The sequence below is a fragment of the Sceloporus undulatus genome, chromosome 3, assembly GCF_019175285.1.
Source record: "Sceloporus undulatus isolate JIND9_A2432 ecotype Alabama chromosome 3, SceUnd_v1.1, whole genome shotgun sequence".
NCBI lineage: Eukaryota > Metazoa > Chordata > Lepidosauria > Squamata > Phrynosomatidae > Sceloporus > Sceloporus undulatus.
In genome coordinates, this window is record NC_056524.1 from 93,692,228 (window position 1) to 93,713,189 (window position 20,962).

Below are 20,962 nucleotides of genomic sequence, written 5' to 3' on the forward strand. Positions count from 1 at the left end.
TTTGTTTCAGTAATAATAGCTGCTCTTTATAATAAGATATATCATCTAATCAGAAATACAACAGACAGTGACAGTGATAGTGACCATGTTCCACACAAAGTTGAGTAGTCTAGACCACTTACGGACCAAATGGAACAAAAATATATAAAATTCAGTACTTAACACTGCAAATCATAAGCTTCATGGTGTATAGAGTAAACACTGAAATGGGAAAAACGAGATTGAAAGAAACATTATTTGATTTGGATATAAACTATGGTATTACAGAGGTAAGGGAAGACACTAGGGACTCATTTTCATTATGTCTGCTTACTTGATGCCCATGCAAGAGCACTTTAGTTGAGTTCAACTATAGTTCATGCAACACTGTAAAAATCATGGGGAAGAAAATGCAATTGAAAGAATAAGAGGAAGACCGCTAGTAGATCTGTTATTGAAAATGTGAAAGACTGGGCAATATTCATTCATATTCGTCTAGCAATAAAAAGCTAGTCTCATAAAAATTTTATTTCATCTTGAATGTAAGCACTGAATTCAGGCCTCCCACAAGTGCCAAGACTTCAGAGCAATGTTTCCAAAAGTTGTATTAGATGGAGGTGGAGATAATATTTGCCTACAAAGAATATAGCTATCTTTTTGCTTTACCTCTTCCTCCATTACTATTCAATTGGAAAGATACTGAGGAAAAAATATTTGGAGAGATTTCTGTATCCTCCAAATTTTTCAGCTATTGGATAAAAAATGTGTGTGGAGACCTACTCTCTGTATCCTAGCATTTTCTCTTGTTCTCTCTGCTTGAGAATTGGTAGGTAGGTCTCTGTGAGATGATAAGTTACTTCTCAGCTCCATTCTGAAGCTCCATTGTTTATCACCTCACCTTCATATCTCACTTTTCCTGCCATATGAGTATACATCTGAAACACAAAACAAGTTGTCATATAATAAAGAATGTACCAAATGCAACCAGTCATACACCAAAATAATTGAAAAAAACATGGCTGCAATTGTATATCACACTTTTTGTTGTGTAACTTTAGTTATCCTTAGCTGTGTAGCAGAGCCCTTTTTCACTTGCTGCCCCTCACTCCTGGAACCTTCTTCCTCCACAAGCAAGAGCCATCACTTCTTTAACCAGCTTCAAAACGGAGTTGAAAACCATCCTATTCAGAGAAGCCTTCCCAGGCATCGCATAATTGTCGCTTACTATCTGATGTTCTGTTGTTGGCTGTTTATCGATCCATTTCCTGTATTGCTATGTACTGTATATGTATTATCCTACTTGTGAGTATGTATTTTCCCTGGATAATGATTAACCTTCCATTTTGAAGCCAAGCCCTCCCTTCAGTCCATCTGCCTTGGTCCAGGCCTCGGAGGTTGAGAGGAATTGCTGGACCTCTTACCCTTTCCCGTCACCACTCCCTTCTCCTTCTGTGTCATGTCTTTTTAGCTTGTAAGCCTGAGGGCAGGGAACCGTCTAACTAAAAAGATTGCATGTACAGCGCTGTGTAAATTTACAGCGCTTCATAAATAAAGGTTAATAATAAATAAATAATAATAAAATTGCAAAGATACATATCAGGTCACTAGGAAGAATGTCCAAAATGTGCATCTGGATCTACCTGGGTTGGTGTCCTGATGTGCATCAATCTCTACAGCTTCACATCAGCACTCCCTAACTAGTGTGCTTATGTACATCAGGAATGCCTGATGCACATTAGTACCAATGTACATTAGTCTGGATGTGCATGAGGGTCAATGTACAACAGTCACTTTGCTGGTTCCCCTTGTTGTAGAGGTATTGGTACCTTCTTGCTGAAAGTTGCAAAGTTGATAATCTCTTTGTCCCACAGAAGTAAGTCCATTTACATTAGCATAAATCCCATACTAAATTCCACACTGTGTCTTTGCAGACAGAAGGACAATATATGAAGCCACTTGGCGAGATCATCTGGATATATGAAGCCTCTGAGTGAGATCATCCAGAGACATGGGGTGGGGTTTTATCAGTACACTGATGACACCCAAATATATTTTGCCATGTCTCGGACTGCTGCAGTGACTAAGGAAGGCATCTCTCCTCTGAATGACTATCTTATGTCAGTAATAGACTAGATGAGGAAAAACAGACTAAAATTAAATCCTGGAAAAACGGAAGTACTCACTATAGGAACTCTAAATTCAGGGATGGAGATTTGTCATCCAGTCCTGGATGGGGTCACACTTCTCCTATAGGACTGTGTTCGCAGCTTGGCAATGCTCCTGGACTTGTCCGTCCAGTTGTCATTTCAGATAAATGCGACAGCCAGGAGCACTTGTTATCAACTTTGGTTGATATACCAGCTGTGACCCTACCTACACCAGGGGGACCTAGAAGTGGTGGTACATGCACTGGTAACCTCTCACCTCAATTTCTGCAATTCGCTCTACATGAGACTATCCTTGTGCCAAGTTCGGAAGCTTCAATTTGTCCAAAATATGGCAGCTAGATTGCTCGATGGAAAATCCAGGTTCGACCATATAACACATGTCTTAAAATCTCTGCACTGGTTACCAATTAGCTTCTGGGTGCAGTACAAAATGTTGTTCATCCCCTTTAAAGACCTACATAGCTTGGATCCAGGTTACTTGCGGGAACGCCTCTCCCTATATAATCCACCCTGCACTCTCAGATCCACTGGGAAGAACTTATTGCAGCCACAGAAGACCAGACTGGCTGCAACTTCCCAGAGGACTTTCTTGTCTGCTGCTCCAAAACTGTGGAATGACCTACTGGAAGAGAGACATCTTATCACCACCTTAGATGCCTTTAAAAGTGCTCTCAAGATGGATCTCTTTTGGTGGACCTTCCCAGACTGATCTCCCAAAGAAAGACAGACCTATCTGCCTTCAACCTGCCCACTTCTTCCTGCTTATTTTAGGCTATGCTATTAATGTAATTATTTTAACTCTTATTGAATGTTATTATTTGTAATGGTGGGAGGGTCAGGGGTTAATATATGTTTATTATGCTTTTGTTACCTTTTTTGTATTTTATCTTATATTGTAATCCGCAGGGAGAGTGGGAAAATATAATATATATCAATATAATAATAATAATAATATAATAATAATAATCAACCTAGTCTCCTTTGGTAAGAAGTTCTGAAGCCTTCTGGTTCCCTTTGCTGTGGAGGAATGAGATTTGATAGGATGGGATAGAGGATTGTTGCTTCCTGTAGATGAGTTGAAGTCATTTGTAATTGTGGAGGTTCGAGGAACAACAGAGTGATACAGTCACTGAGGTAGATTAGAATACCTCAGACTATTTTCTCCAGTTGCTCATATACAAGATCAAATTCATCCTGAAGTAAAAATAAGAAATGTCAGGAAATTAGAAGAATGAACTGAAATAGTGATCACAAATTGTAAGCCAACAGGACTCTCATCACTGTGTGTCCAGGAAAAATAGCTTTAGGATCAGAAGCATTTAACAGTTCCATCCCACCTTTCACAAATATTTTTATGGTTGTGTCCCTTCAAGCATTGACTTATGGCAACTCTGACCAAACCTGTCACAGGTTTCTTGGCAAAATTAGTTTAGAAGGGTTTTGCCTTTGCATTCCTGAAGGTGAAATAGTGTGATGTGCCCAAGATCACCCAGTGGGTTCCCATGGCGCATAGGATTCAGGCTCTGGTCTCCAGATCTGCAGCCAACCTCAAACCACTACACCATGTAGACTCTCACAGATATTATTACCAGGAGCAAATGCTGTTCAAGCATTAGTTCTAGTTTTAATATGCAAAGAGAAGAGCATCTGGTTTTGTTCCTCCTTTCTTGCATTCTTCAGGTGGAAGCAACAAGTCCTGAAACGAAGTTCCTATCCATACAAAGTGCTTGTAGGCAAAGGCACCAGGAAATAAAGGTTCTTAGTCTTATGGATCCTCTTCTCTTCAGACTTGTCAATTTCCATGGAATGAAAGTGATAATGGGGTGGGTGGGTCCAGGCATTCTGTCCTTTGCAAGTTGATTCAACTGAATATGTAACACCTGAATAAAACTATAGAATAACCAAGGTATAATACTGAGCAATGATTAGTTACATCAGTATTGTTTGGTCACTTGTATGGGAACCAAAAGGTACAGATTAAATGAAGGGGATAGCCTTTGGCGGGATACAAACCGCCGCTTTGTGGCGCTTCCCCGCCGCCGCTGTTTGCTCCATGCGGGAGCCGCAGCAGCCAAACCGCACGGCTCCTGCGCGGAGCAAAAAAGAAGCTCCATTTCGGAGCTTCTTCTTGCGGTGCACTGATGACATCGCGAAGCGCCGCCGGCGCATTTGCGATGTCATAGGCGCCACGACACGTCTGAACGCTATGCGTCCAGTACGTAAAGATGGCAGCGCCCATGTAGAAGGGGCGCCGCCATCTTGTACGTATAGGATACGTACTAGGGTTAGGGGGGTGCGGAAGCACCGCCCCTTCCTAACCCTAGTACATATCCTATACGTACTATATGCCGGTTTGTATCCCGCCTTTGTAACATTTTTAAAGTTAATCTTGAATTTGGCTGCATTACTGTTTAATCCAAACCTGTTTAAGCTAAACAAATATAAGTCTCCAGGACCAGATGAACTACATCCAAGGATATTAAAAGAACTGACAGAAGTAATATTAGAGCCATTGGCAATAATCTTTGAGAACTCCTGGAGAACAGGAGATTTTCCAGCAGATTGGAGGAGGGCAAAAGTTGTCCCCATCTTCAAAAAGGGGGAAAAAAAGAGGATCCCAACAATTATCATCCAGGTAGTCTGAATTTCTGTACTAGGAAAGATTCTAGAGCAGATCATTAAAAAGAGACTGTGAACATCTAGAAAGCAATGCCATAATCACAATAAGTCAACACAGGTTTCAGAGAAACCAGTCATGCCAGACAAACCTAATCTCTTCCCCCCCATAAAATTACCAGCTTGGTAGATGAAGGGAAGGCTGTGGATATATTATATCTTGATTTCAGTAAGGCTTTTGACATGGTTCCCCATGACATTCTTGCAAACAAGCTAGTGAAATGTGGGACAGACAACATAGAGCCCTGGTGGCGCAGTGGTTAAATGCCTGTAGTGCAGCCACTCACTCAAAACCATAAGGTTGCGAGTCAAGCTCAGCAAACGGGCTCAAGCTCGTCTCAGGCTTGCATCCTTCCCAGGTCGCTAAAATGAGTACCCAGATTGTTGGGGGTAATTTAGCTTATAGTTGTAAACCACTTAGACACTGCTTAGGTGGTATGAAGCGGTATATAAATGAAGCTTGTTTGTTTGTAGCTGTTACATGGATTTGTAACTGGTTGACTGGCTGAATCCAAAGGGTGCTCAACAATGGCTCTTTTTCATCCTGGAGAGATGTGACCAGTGGGGTCCCACAGGGTTCTGTCCTGGGCCCAGTGCTATTCAACATCTTTATCAATGACTTGGATGGCAGAATTGAGAGCAAACTTATCAAATTTGGAGATGACATCAAATTAGTAGGAGTAGCTAATAGCCCAGAGGACAGGATCAAAATTAAAAATGACCTGAACAGACTAGAAAGATGGGCCAAAGCTAACAAAATGAATTTCAACACGGAGAAATGTAAGGTACTGCACTTAGGGCAGAAAAATGAAATGCACAGATATAGGATGGGTGACACCTGGCTGAACAAAAATTTGGGTGAAAGGGATCTCGAAGCCCAAGTAGACCACAAATGGAACATGAGTCAATAGTGTGATGTGGCAGCTAACAAGGCCAATGCGATTTTAGGCTGTATCAATAGAAGTATAGTGCCTAGATCAAGGGAAGTAATAGTGACACCCTATTCTGCTCTGGTCAGGCCCCACCTGGAATATTGTGTCCAGTTCTGGGCATCACAATTTAAAAAGAATGTTGCAAAACTGGAATGTGTCCAAAGGAGAGTGACTAAAATGGTGAAGGGTCTGGAAACCATGTCCTATGAGGAACGATTTAGGGAGCTTGAGAAGTTTAGCCTGGAGAAGAGAAGGTTAAGAGGTGACATGATGGCCCTGTTTAAATACTTGAAGGGATGTCATATTGAGGAGGAAGCTAATTTGTTTTCTGCTGCTCCAGAGACTATGATCCAGAGCAATGGATGCAAGCTCCAGGAAAAGAGATTCCACCTCAACATTAGGAGGAACTTCCTGACAGTAGTGGAACACACTCCTTCCTCGGAGTGTAGTGGAGTCTCCTTTCCTGGAGGTCTTTAAACAGAGGCTGGATGGCCATCTGTTGGGGATGCTTTGATTTAGATTTCCTGCATGGCAGGGGGGTTGGACTGGATGGCCCTTGTGGTCTCTTCCAACTCTATGATTCTATGATTCTATGACTCTGGAAGTGCCTCTTTAGGTCTTGCAAACTGGGGGGTTGGGAAAGGAGATCACCCATGGGGTTGGCCTGGGGGCTTTGCCCTCACTTTAAGTCCTGTAACTTTTGAAATCACTTTAGCCTGAGGCAGAGATGAAAGAGGAGAAGATCAGAAGTGGTGCACCTGTCTTATTTGGATCCCAGCTCCAGTGTTAGGTTAAACATCTGAGTTAGTGTGGCTAGAATGGATCTAAACATGACATCGTGGAAAAGCTATAGCAAGTAGACAATAAAACAATACACTGGCAGCTGATTTATTAAAAGGCAGCTTCCTATGGCAAATTCAACATAATCCAGAATTGGATGCAATTAGCAAAGAATAGGGATGGTAACATATGTGGACTTTCATTGAATCCTTAATTTCAGTATACACCATGCTTTTTGTTTTTTGAAGATGATTCCATGCCTCTTCAGTCTGGATTTTTTGATAGTAAAATCTTTACACTTTTTGGAGGCAATTCCCTCCCTTCAAATGGATGCAATAATGGATTCATTAACAAAAGCATGAATGTGCTCATTCTAGGATTGTATGCACTATTCTTACACATTTTATAAAAGGTATCTTGAACACTCATTTCCCCTCTCAGAGTACATTGCAACCTGAGAAATATATGTATTTTGAACCACAAATTATATCCATTTCCATGTTAGATCTGGGATTTTTAGATTGGGTCAATCTATTAAAAGCATACACACATCATCACAGAGCAAATTTCTCACATATTCCTTTTGCACTAGAATGGTAAAACAGGGACACTTGGCTTTCCAAATATCACAGATCTTCACTATATGGAGCCCAGCAAGAAGACAAAGCATGGCATGTGACTAAAGCTCTGCAGCTAGACATTAGCTTTCCTTTATCTTTTGAGAGTGTCTTTTGCAATTTATTGCTGGGAAAATTGGAGTTTAGAACAGAAACTACAGTAATGAATACAGATGCTGAATAGGATGAAGCATGAACAGGCCAGGGGTCATCAAACACACTAAAAAGCACAGAAAGATGCCATGTATCAGTTCCACCATTATTCTGAGATTGCTACATAAAAATCTTTTGGCAGCTTCCTAGTGTTTACATTGCCAAAATTGGATCCAGATAAGCAACAATCTGGAGGCATGACTTATATCTTTCCATTACTTGATTTTGATTTTGGCACACATTAGTTGAGTGGCTAATGGTTATACAAGCCCTGAAAGTGGCCTGGCAGTAGCCCTGGATTAAATATATTTCAGACATATGAAGGCATCACTTGAGATTTTGAACTGGTGGTAGCAAATCAAACAAAAATCACTGGCTTGGGACAACCTGTTCTCTCCTGATCTCCATTTGGCACAATCTGGATGTGTTTGGTTAGTCTGTTGCAAGACTGAGAGGTGACATGGTTGCAATTCATTCAGTTTCTAAAAGGTCCTACATTTGGAACGGGATATTAGATTAGATGCATTTGAGTCTTTTCTGGTCATCTCTTCCTAAGACTTTCTAGAACAGTGGTTCTCAAACATTTGACTCTTCAGGTGTTTGGGATACTTGAAGGAAAATTCTGTCAAGTTCAATGGTACTTACTTCGAAGCAAGTCTGTATAGGATTGTGCCAGAAGCCCCAACCAGCTTCTAATGATTAGACATTCTGGGAGCCAAAGTCCAGAACATCTGGAGTACTAAAGTTTGAGAATCACTGTTCTAGGACAAATAAGAAAGCCATTGAAAGGGATAACACAGTAAAAATATGATCTTTTGTGCATTTGCTATTGCTACTGCTTATATTGTAAGTAAGAACAAAGCCACTGAATATTTTCAAATGTTTAAATTATCAGGTTGTTTTTTTTTTTTGACAGGCAGCTCAAAATATAATATATTTTTCATTTATGTACATTATTTAAACAGAAATTCTAGCACTCTGTGACATGGTCTGAACAGGTAACATTCCTGGCTATCAGCTCTATTCATCATTGATTCGGATGTTCCTAACCATGCATAAAGAGGATGTCTACAACAATATACTCTTGATTTTTATTACTTATCTAATATTATCTTATCCAAGCATACATTAGGAAGAGCATTCTCTTGTGTGTTAGAGTTCAGATGTGATGTTGACTTCAGATTCGATTTTCTACCCCTCACCATTTCATTAAATGCTTGATTTCCTTTTTGGGAGACAAGTGAAACCATTACTTTGTTTGGGAAATACGCAGATGATTAATTTGCATCACCCATAATTACAAAGTAACTGCATTATATTCAACTTAATTAAGAAGTCCAGGCAAAACTGGGGACCCTTCAAAGGCAAAGTAGGCTTCTCCTGACAGTAACAAAACCAAAAATGCAACCAACTCAAAGATGTGTTGAACCTTTGGACTTTGTTCACATTTGTTCTTAACAATGTTAGTATTTTTTCTATAGAAAATAACTAGGAGTTTTGGGGGAGTGGTGGACTATTGACTAACAGATTCATTTTCTACTCCTGAATACATTTCATTAGGAGTTCTCTACTGCTGTACTTTGGAAAAGAGACTGCTTTTTATAGCTCCTTTTCCTTCCTAATGCCACCATAGGACACCATAGGACACAGGGGTCCAAGCACTTCCTGGATAAATATATTAGCCTGCAATGTTCTTGAATCAACATATGGACAAATCAGCACAAAAAGGTCTACATGGAGCTCCATTGAAAGTGCATTCCATAGTAAGTGGGTTGTGTATCTGAGAAAGCTGGATTGTTACTGGTGTACTATCTTTGGCCTTATGTGAACCAGTACAGTGAATATTTAGCTTGATTAGCAGTCCTTTTATGAGTGGCTTGGTTTAATGCAGTTAGAAAGCTTCTCTCTCTTTACTAAGGGAATTTCACATCATAAAAGTCAATCAAAGAGTCACTACATCAAGGGTATTTACTACACAACATAGTCAAGAGTTGTCTTTGAAGCTGATAAGGGCAAGAATTTCCCTGAAGGAAATTTAGAAATGACTCAGTTTCTTGCAAAGAGGCAGCCTATGATAATAAATATAGGTCAACTGAAAGGGCTGAAAATAGTTCAGAAATATTCCCAAGGTTGTCTGATAACAACTAACCCTCTTGGTTTCCTTTGCTTGTCTTAAACCTCAAGGGCCTTTGACAGCAACCCTAAAATAGTAATCTGCCATCTTGTTCAGTGGGTCAGGAGAAGAACTGCGCACTGCTTGAGCCTTGTTTAAATGAGATACAGGAACTGGTGCTTTCATTGTGCCTGGATATGAATTGCATAATTGTAAAGGGAAATGGTTGTCACAATGACTGTGGAGACACTCTGCCAAATCACAGCTAGTTCCTCTTATTTTTCAGTTATAATCATATCCAAATTTCCACTGATATAAACCACATTGGGAATGTAGGGGGATTTATTTTCAATACTGTATTATCTCCTACTGAAAAAAGAAAGACACATAAGAGTGCACATTGGAGCCTCCGGTCCCAACAGCTATACAAGAGCAAATATACTTCTATCCCCCTCCCTTTCATTGAAGAGCAAAGGGGTATTTTCTTACAAAGAATATTTTCTCACATTTATTTTCAATATGAAAATAAAAGTATGTTTTCTTCAATAATCCAGTATGTATGTTTTTGGCCACTGTAAATATAGCGGCAGTGGTGGGGAAGAGATATTATCCCAGTCCTATACCTTGTATTACAAATAGTGCAGTGGAGACCAATCCTATGCATATTTATGCAGAGCTCAGAGTGGGTTCAATAGAAGTTATTCCATACTGGTTGCTATGCCACTATGTACACTTTCTAGGTAATATAAGATTGTCCCTTTACAGAGCTGTAGCTGAAACACAGTCCTAACCACTGAGGTGAGTGGATGCAATTTCTGACAATGAGAAATTACTGTATGAAAGCTGTTAACTTTCATAGGCTGTGTCACCTGGTCAACATGCATTTGTTATTATAGCTAGTGCTGCTGTTTACATACCCTACAATCTTTCTTTTATATATATATATATATAATTTTTAAATTTTTATTATTAAAAAACACTTTGACATACACGAATCCAAACACTTTGACATACACGGATACAAACACTTTGACATTCACAGATATAAACACTTGCACTCAGCTTTATCATACATAAGTCGAGTATTGGTAACACAAACTAATGTTAACTAATACAGTGTAACGAATATCCTACCCGCAAATCCAACAAGCCTTCTCTACCACATGACCCTTTCATTTTCTCTCTTCCAACTTAGTCCCTATCTTTATCCTTATCTTAATTTCCTTTCTTATTTCTTTCTTCTCTTCTTTCTCTTTTCCTCGTCTTCCTAAACTTTCTATCCTTCATTAATTTCCTTGTCCTACAACTGTTTAACTTAACTACCTACTCTTACTTTCTACATCTACTTATCCCTTCAACTACTTCCCTACTACCCTATCCTTATCTTTTGCATTCATTCTCCTATTATTCCACCTCTTCTTTACACTTATCATTCATTCTATCCTTACATACATACAATGACTTCCTCCTATCTGTTTCCAATTAATTCATACTCATTGACTTTCCGTGTTCTAACCTTTTTAGTGGATCCCATCTCCCTTCCGATAACAAATTTTCACCTGTTATAGTTAGTTTCCAGTGCTAGTCGAGATTGAGTCCCTTTATTTGAATACTGTTACTGCTATCTCTCCCCAGTTTGCTTCTAAAAAGTCAATTACTTTGATCCATTCGTCTTCCCTTGTACCCCTTTTTATATTAATAAATTTAGATTTTTCACCATTTATCCTAATTTGGGGTTTTTGGTCTTGGTATATTTTAGTTATCCAATTCATAAAATTTGAACCAATTTGAATTTTTTTCAGAATTTCTAGGAGAGTTTGCCAATTGACCGAATCAAAAGCTTTTTCTAGGTCGATAAACATTAAGCCTAACTGCTTATCGTTATGGCGTTCATAATATTCCAAAACGTTCAATAAGATTCTGGAATTGTCTCTCATAAATCTCTGTGGTAGGAAGCCCCTTTGGTCCTCATCAATAAGGTCTTTAAAACAAGATTTTAATCGATTTGCTAAAATTGTAGCAAAAATTTTATAATCATTATTTAATAATGAAATTGGATGATAGTTGATTGGTTCTAGAGTATCTTTCCCCTCCTTGGGTAACATGATTATTTCTGCTTCTTTCCAGGATTTAGGTATTGTTTCATCCAATGCTTTATTCATAATTTCCTGTAGGATACCCCCTAATTCGAGTTTAAAAGTTTTGTAGAATTTTGCTGTTAGCCCATCGTTCCCTGGTGATTTACCTAATTTACTGGAGTCAATTGCATCCCAAACCTCTTGTATGGATATTGGCTGATTCAATTGTGTCTTGTGGGCTTCCGTTAGCCTCTCTATATTTGACAAAGCTATATAATCTCTGATTGCTTCCTCGTCTGTTTGCTTGTCATTGTAAAGATTTTGATAGAAGTTAACAAAAACCTCTTTAATTTCATCTTGTTGAGTTACAATTCCTTTACCTGAGTTGATCTTATTAATAGCTTTTTTTTCTTTTTCTTTTTTTAATTTGTGGGCTAACCATTTCCCCGTCTTATTTGCATGTTCAAAAGATTTTTGTTTGGTCAGTCTGAGTCTTTTATTTAATTCATCTGTTGCTTCTAGATCCAATTGCTTCTGTATCAGTTTTATTTCCCTTTGAGTTTTCTTATCTCTTGGAAATTTCTGTAGGTCCTGTTCCTTGTCCTTAAGCAGCTTGTTTAGTTTCATTACCTTTTGTTTTTTTCTCCCTTTGGATTCTTATATTCCATTGTGTAAAGAAACCTCTGATCACAGCTTTACCTGCATCCCATACTGTTGATATCTGGATCTCTTTGTCCTTATTTTCTTTTAGGAAGTGTTGAAACATTATCTTAAATTCTTTCACAATTTTTTCATCCTTTAAAAGATCTTCGTTTAGGTACCAATTGTTGGTTCTATTAGTTTCGTTCAAGTTTAATATTATAGGGTTATGATCTGAGATGGTTCTACTAAGCGTATCCATTTTTTAAAATTTCTTTCAAGAAATTCTGTGACACAAAGAACATATCTAGCCTTGATAGTGATTGATGTCTATCTGAAAAAAAAGTGAAACACTTCTCTTTCGGGTATAGATGTCTCCAGACCTCAGTCATGCTACAATTTTCTAGCAGTTCGAAAAAACTTTTTGGTAATCTTCCCTGCGTGTCTTTGATGGGTTTATCTGATGATCTGTCTATATTGGGTTGGATAACTCCATTAAAGTCTCCCATCATGATTACATTCTCATACTCTAGTTCCATTAGTATTTTTTTGCAATTTTTTATAAAATTTATTTTTGTTATCTTTAGGTACCCTACAATGTTTCATGGATGAAAACTGGGACACGTGGGCCCAAGCAACACCAGAGTAGTCAAGATGAAAAAAGTTATTCAATGAGAAAAAACACACAGGAGCAATTTCAACAGTTTCCTTTTGCCTAAGTCTATAGGGAACAGCAAGATTATACCCCCTCATCCTTGTTAAGAAGGATCTAATTAGGGGAATTTCTGAATTTAGCTCAAATTGCTGAGAGGGAGGGTCCTAACAGCACCCTTGCGAGACCGTGTCCCGTGATGTCTATGAGAGGTCCAGAAGAATCCCTTCAGAGACGATGCTGAGACAGACTGGTCCAATTAAGTCCAAATATTTATTAAAAGGGGAAAACAAACATACAGCACAGGGCACACACATACACGCATTCACACAATTCTCAATGAAAGTAATGGAGGGAAATTCCAGAAAGAGTTGATAGAGGTAAATCTACGGGAGATACTTACCTCCAAAGGCTTTTCTGAGAATCAGATGTGGATGTAGATGATGAAAGGAGACGGTTGCTAAAACGTGATGGAAAATGGCTGAGGGAGCTAAAATCAGAGTTCAGTCTGATGTGAAGCCAGGCTGTATTCTGAATGTAGCACATCGGTGTGTGCTTAGACTGAGGCTTATATAGACAATTTCTAATCTCTAGCTATAAACTTAATGGCTTAGCTGCAGCCAGGACAAAGGGTGTAAAGACCTGGGCTTTTGTTAAACCAAGGTGAAGAATAGACTGAGCCAATACACTTGGATCTGAACACAGTCAAGGAAGGCAAACATATGAATAGATGGTCATTGACTTAATCACTGGGCCTTCAGGTGTGAGGCTGAAAACAAACAGCAGGTATTGCACTGGTTTTTGGAGGAAATTATTTTTCTTGTCTAGCAACTCCCAAACTTCCTGTGGGGAATTGCCAGTCTTATCTCTAGGGCTCCTACCCCCTCCTTTACAAACTGCTTACATGACATCTCTGCTTTGGAGAAATGGTGGTGCCCCTTGGAGATCAGCTTGGGGTCAAAATGAATTCCACACACACTCCAAAATTTAATATAAATTGATATGCTTTAACATCCTGCTCAGCTGAATGAAAACTACAGTTGTACTGTGAACTCAAGTTTTCAACACTTTCAGTAAAATGAGAATAAGGAGGAAAGTGGGATAGAAAAGAGAAACTGAGGCATTTTAAAAGCAGCTGTAGAAGTGGGACAGCAGAGGATTAATCAGGGTTGTCTCTGACAAATCAGAACAATTGGAGAGTATGGGGACAGGGCATTTATCCTTTATGGCTGTGTAGAGGAGCCCTGCCATCATGCAGTACCCTGCTGAGGCCCATGCTATTCCTTTTTATTTGATCTAGGGAAAGAACAAAGAGACAGGTCAAAACAAAAAAGTATTTTATTTTAAGCATTTTACAGTGTTCCTAAGCCAAAAGGGATCCCAAAGTGGCATACAGATCAATAAAAAATCACAAGACAAGAAGGAGCAGTTACTGTCACTGAACGACATACTGATTTCCCTGTCCTCTTTGTCTAGGTCATGGTGAGGATTGCCACTCAGAGGTATAGAGTGAGGCCAGCTAGCAAGCAGAGATTTTTTGTTTTCCTACTTAGTGCTTATCACTCGCCAACTCTCTCCTGCTAGGAGGGAGCATGGGTGAATGAATAAGCTATGCATCAACAGTGAATAGAAATGGCAGGAAGTGCTCTCTGCCACCTGACTCAACTCTTGTTTCACGTGCTCTGCGCCAAACAGAGAAGATGTGAGCTGGAAGTACTGAACAACAGTGAGGAGGAAGTCAGACTCATTTGAGGCATTCCCCAAATCTACATCTGACATTGCCTTAAATAATAATAATAATAATTGGGGATACAGATTTAATTTTTTTCAGTCTTATGAACAAACCTGCATGGAACGACTGTATAACAGGCATGTGAAACCTTTTTTGCTCCAGGAGACAAATTCCAATCTGGGGAAAGTCTGTAGACCAAATCTAATAGGTGGATGGTGCCAAAATCACCATATTAGTAGAGGAAATGAACTATTAAATCTGTTTTCCATTATATCTCCTCAGAAGTATAATTGATTGTTTTATTTATTTATTTATTTCATTTATACCCCACCTTTCTTCCCAAGGGGACCCAAGGCAGCTCACAGATAAAACCTTTAGAATTATTATAAAATTCAAACAATTAAAATGTCTATATATAAAATCACATAAAATTCACAATATACAATATAATATAAAGCCACGTAAAATATACTCATGTTAAAAACAGACTAAAAAATCACCTGCTCCATAAAACCACCCTCCTAGGCATTATGTACAGAAAGCCTGCCGACATAAAAATGTTTTTACTTGGTGGCAAAAAGCGAGCAGGGACAGGTCAGCCTAGCCTCCCAAGGAAGGGCATTCCAGAGGGTGGGAGCAGCCACCGAGAAGGCTCTCTGTCATGTCCTTTCTAGACAAGCCTGTGATCTTGATGGGTCCAAGAGAAAGCCTTCTCCTGCAGATCTTAGGGCTCTTGCAGGTTCACATGGGAAGATACGGTCTCTCAAATAGAATAATAGAATCATAGAGTTGGAAGAGACCACAAGGGCCATCCAGTCCAACCCCCCTGCCATGCAGGAACTCTCAATCAAAGCATCTCCGACAGATGGCCATCCAGCCTCTGTTTAAAGACCTCCAGGGAAGGAGACTCCACTACACTCCAAGGGAGTGGTTCCACTGTCAAACAGCCCTTACTGTCAGGATGTTCCTCCTAATGTTAAGGTGGAATCTCTTTTTCTGGAGCTTGCATCCATTGCTCCGGGTCCTGTTCTTTGGAGCAGCAGAAAAAAGCTTGCTCCCTCCTCAATATGACATCCCTTCAAATATTTAAACAGGGGTATCATATCACCTCTTAACCATCTCTTCTCCAAGCTAAACATACCCAGAATTGTGGTGCCCAGAACTGGACACCATATTCCAGGTGGGGCCCGACCAAAGCAGAATACAGTGGCACTATTACTTCTCTTGATTTAGACACTATACTTCTATTGATGCAGCCTAAAATCGCATTGGCCTTTTTAGCTGTCATATCACACTATTGACTCATGTTCCATTTGTGGTCTACTTGGACTCTGAGATCCCTTTCACCCAAAGTTTTGTTCAGCCAGGTGTCACCCATCCTATATCTGTGCATTTTATTTTTCGGCCCTAAGTGCAGTATCTTACATTTCTCTGTGTTGAATTTTATTTTGTTAGCTTTGGCCAAGCTTTCTAGTCTATTCAGGTTGTTTTGAATTTTGATCCTGTCCTCTGGGGCATTAGCTACTCCTCTTAATTTGGTGTCATCTGCAAATTTGATAAGTATGTTCCCAATTCTGTCATCCAAGTCATTGGTAAAGATATTAGAATCATAGAATCATAGAGTTGGAAGAGACCACTAGGGTCATCCAGTCCAACCCCCTGCCATGCAGGAAATCCAAATCAAAGCATCCCTGACAGATGGCCATCCAGCCTCTGTTTAAAGACCTCCAAGGACCTATTAAAGACCTATCACCCTCCGAGGGAGTGCATTCCACTGTCGAACAGCCCTTACTGTCAGGAAGTTCCTCCTAATGTTGAGGTGGAATCTCTTTTCCTGGAGCTTGCATCCATTGTTCCGGGTTCTGTTCTCTGGGGCAGAAGAAAACAAGCTTGTTCCCTCCTCAATATGACATCCCTTCAAATATTTAAATAGCGCTATCATATCACCTCTTAACCTTCTTTTCTCCAGGCTAAACATCCCCAGCTCCCTAAGTCGTTCCTCATAGGACATGGTTTCCAGACCCTTCACCATTTTTGTTGCCCTCCTTTGGACACGCTCCAGTTTCTCAATGTTCTTTCTGAATTGTGGCGCCCAGAACTGGACACAGTATTCTAGGTGGGGCCTGACCAAAGCAGAATACAGTGGCAATATTACTTCTCTTGATCTAGACACTATACTTTTATTGATGCAGCCTAAAATTGCATTGGCCTTTTTAGCTGCCGCATCACACTGTTCACTCATGTTCAACTTGTGGTCTACTTGGACTCCTAGATCCCTTTTGAATAACACTGGGCCCAGGACAAAACCCTGTGGAACCCCACTGGTCACTTCTCTCCAGGATGAAAAGGGGCACCCTTTGAGCACCCTTTGGGTTTGGCCAGTCAACCAATTATAAATCCATCTAACAATTACCTTGTCTAGCCTACATTTTACAAGCTTGTTTGCAAGAATGTCATGGGAAACCTTTGTCAAAGGGTTAAAGTCAGTACACTGGGAAATGCTTAGATGTGTGTGTGTCTGACCATGAGCATCCAACACTGGAAGGACAAGGCTGATCAAGCACAGCTGATGCTCATAGCCTCAAGGACACTCTGGTGCCTGCGCGCACTAAGCCTGGATGATGAAATATGTGTCTGGATTGCACAGGAGGACACTTTACAGTGTGGGACAGGAAGTGGCTGAGTTTGGGAGTTCACATGGTCTGAAGGCTATATAAACTCAAGGGCTTCCAGTAATTGCTTGTGGGTTGTAGTACGAGTTGGTATTCGTGTGATCTGTATTATAGTGTTGGTGATTTGGATAGCATTCTGTAAATAAAGATAGCACTTTGGGAGACTTGGCTTGCCTGTTGTTAATCAGCTGAAGCCTGGCATCGGTTGCTGAGAGTCCCCAGAGATTCCTGCATTCCTTCAGTTCCTGGAAGACATCCAGTTGCTGTTATCTCTACTGAGGGCTGTGAACTACGTTTCTGAATTTTCCAGTTATACTCTGCTATATGCCAGCATTGGTTATATGGCTCAGATGAGTTGCTGACAACTTTTTCAAAGGCTTTACTGAAATCAAGATATATTATATCCACAGCATTCCCTTCATCTACCAAGCTGGAAATTTTATCAAAGAAAGAGTTAAGATTTGTCTGGCATGACTTGTTTCTCTGAAACCCATGTTGACTCTTTGTGATTATGGAATTGCCTTCTAGATGTTCACAGATTCTCTGTTTAATGCTCTGCTCTAGAATCTTTATTGGTATTGATGTCAGACTAATTGGACGATAATTGTTGGGATCCTCTTTTTTCCCCTTTTTGAAGATGGGGACAGTGTTTGCCCTCCTCCAATTTGCTGGCACTTCTCCTGTTCTCCAGGAGTTCTCAAAGATTATTGCCAATGGCTCCGTTATTACATTTGCCAGTTCTTTTAATACTCTTGGATGTAGTTCATCTGGGCCTAGAGACTTATATTCATTTAGATTTACAAGGTATTCCTGTACTATCTTTTTGCTTATTCTATGCTGAAATTCCCCTATTCTGTCCTCTGCTCCATTATCCTCAAGTTGAGCACAATAGTCTGGATTCAAGCTGTGTATGCCTTTGTAGGTTATGACCAGCACTTGGAATTGTACCTGGAAACAAACAGGTAGCCAAGGGAGGTAAACAAGGGAGTTATATGCTTCCTGTAACTGGCCCAGATCAGCATTCTGGCTGCAGAATTTTGAACCCACTAAAGTTTCCAGACAGATTCCTCAGGCAGCCCCAAGTAGAGTGCATTGCCATGTAATCATGGCATATATCACTGTAGCCAGATCTAATGTCTCAAGGAATGGGTGCAGCTGGTGCACAAGTTTAAGCTGTGCAAATGCTCTCCTGGCCACTTCTGAAACCTGGACATCCAGGCTCAGAGTGGAGTCCAGGAGCACACCCAAGCTGTGAGCCTGAGATTTCAGGGGGAGTGTGACCCTATCCAGCACTGGAAAAGCCCCAATTCGCTGATCTGCCTTATGACCAGGAGCAACTCTGTCTTGTCTGGATTAAGCTTCAGTTTGTTTGCTTCATCCACTCCATTACTGACAGCAGACACTGGTTTAGCACAGAGACTATCCTAAGTAATAGTCACAAGGACTCTTGAGTTATTAAACTTCCATCTGAGTAGATGCACTTATCATCTGAGTTCACACTATTTATGATTTAGTAGACTTACTATTCACATTTTGCCCTCCCTGAGTGTCCAGAAGCATCCTTTTCAGCCTTTCCCCTATGGGGAAAAGCTCTTATTTTCAACCAGAAGCAAAATTGGATTGGAGGCAAAATGTTTGCTGGCTAGGATACCTATTCAATGTCCAGAAGGGAAAAGTACTGATCTCTGATGACCTATTGATCAGAAATAAGAGCATTACCTTGTCATGATTTCAGAATTGGTAAAGAAGGTAAATAGGGAGCCCTAGTTGTTGAATTTTGTGCACAGGTCAGAAATTTCTCATATCTGAGAATATATGGAGTGAACCCAAAGTTTAGTGAACCTTGGCTTATTCTTACCAAATAATCTTCTTTTATGCTCCAGTTAACCTTTCCGTCCTTTTCTTTGACAACTGTGGGAAAGGAGCACATAAACTAATAGTTGGAAGGCCCCTGGTTCAAGAGGACCCACTGTGGACTTGATATGGAAAACTTTACAACCGGTTCAACAGAATGGTGTAAAATGTCACTGATGCTGGAGTGGTGTTCCTGATTTCAGATAGGATCTTTCATGATGGGATTAGAACTCTTCAGCTGGATCCTTTAAACTATGAGTAGTTAAATGAAATCAGTAGAGGCTTGTGAGTATAAAATGGAAGGTCCATTTGTGGCAGTTATTCTGGTAATTTCTAAAGTCTTTTTAAAAACCCGGATGTGACCAGTGAATATGTCCCAATATTGCCTAATGATACTATACTTCACTGGTTGGAACATGATGATGATGATGATGATGATGATGATGATGATGATCATCATCATCATCATCATCATCATCATCATCATCATCTATTTACAGTCATAGACCAAAATAATGGTTAGAAAATATATCTTCCTACCAGCCAGAATTAAATATATTCTGTTTAAAGTGTTATAGGCAAATTAATTTTAGTTCCTTTTCTAGGTCTTCTTGGGATCAAAACACCAGAAGAAAATAATTAGAGATAAATGGTTTAAATCAGGGTTTTGAAACTTTAGCTTTACAGATGTTTTGGGCTGTAGCTCCCTCAGTTCCTTATCATTGGTTATCTTTGGTGGAGTTGCAGGCTGAAGATTCCCAGCTCCTCTTTTGTTTTAATGGCTGCAACATTGAGCAGTAACACTGATGCAGCAGAACTACTGAAAGAAAACTGATTTTCTTCCCTTCCCTTACTGAATCCTATTGGCAATAATTTATGTCACGTGTCAAAATTATTTCTAAATGAAAGGGGGCAAAAATACCCAAGAAGGCTTTATGAAGGGAACAATCTGACATGCTGTATATCAGCCCACAACGTATCTATACAGATCCCAAAAGATTTCAGCAGGTGGAAAATAACCATTCAAACAGGCCTTATTTCACTCCTGCAGTTGCTTTTCTGCTTTCTTTTCATCCCCTGATAATATCACATCCTGATGCCTGTGGCTCCTGTTTGTTAATCATATCGGGAGTTGCCTTGGAGGCAAAAATGAGTGTTAAAAGGGGGAAAATAACATACAGCAGTTTCCTTTTCTGTTTTCTACCCCCTCTGAGCTATCCTCTTACTAAAGCTTCAGCTGGGGAAAGTTTCATTTCTTACAGGGTATATACATCAGATAAAATCCAGTCTCTGGCAATAATGTCTGCTACTGCTTGGTTCTAAAGCCTGAGAAAAAAACCCCACTCACTGTTATCTGAACGAACAGAGCTTTTGTTGTTCCTGCTTTTAAAATCTGATACCTTGACTTTATGCACAGACAAGAAAAGAGTGTTCCCAAGGCAGAACGCTACTTTTCTCCCGCCAATGAAACAAAGCAAAGGAAGGGGGCAAGACACCAAAGTTCCAAACACTATTCAGTCTGGGTTCCCTTTCTGATCTTTATCACGTCACAATAAAGGTTAAGCTTTTCATCTCTTCCTGAGCTATTTGTGCTACTTTTAAAGATCCAAATAGATACACTCGAGCTATTCAAAACACTCCCAACCCCATGTGTTTATATGTGAATGTTTGGAGATTTATTTTTTTCAGAAATCTTTCTCTCTCTGAGTGTGTGTGTATATGTGTATATTCATATTCATAACTCACATAGAAAATCCCTTAATCTTTTTTCAAGGGCATCCTAGGACAGTATCAGAGATGAGCCAAAGCCAGTTTCCAAGGAATCTGATGACCTTTTAAAATAATAAAAAAGAACTATATATAACATAGGGAAAATTTCAAAATCTATAGAAATATGTTTATTAGGTCAACAGAAAA

The 20,962-nt window shown here is 39.7% G+C and overlaps 1 long non-coding RNA gene across 1 annotated transcript in view; it reads right to left on the minus strand.

Annotated features, from left to right (window-relative positions):
• Positions 1 to 3,123: 3,123 nt before the first annotated feature.
• The window catches only part of LOC121926683, a 60,052-nt gene continuing 42,213 nt past the window's right edge, over positions 3,124 to 20,962 (minus strand). Inside the window, exon 4 of the long non-coding RNA XR_006103057.1 lies at positions 3,124 to 3,341. This is a non-coding gene — a long non-coding RNA (uncharacterized LOC121926683). The remainder of the gene's footprint in view (positions 3,342 to 20,962) is intronic.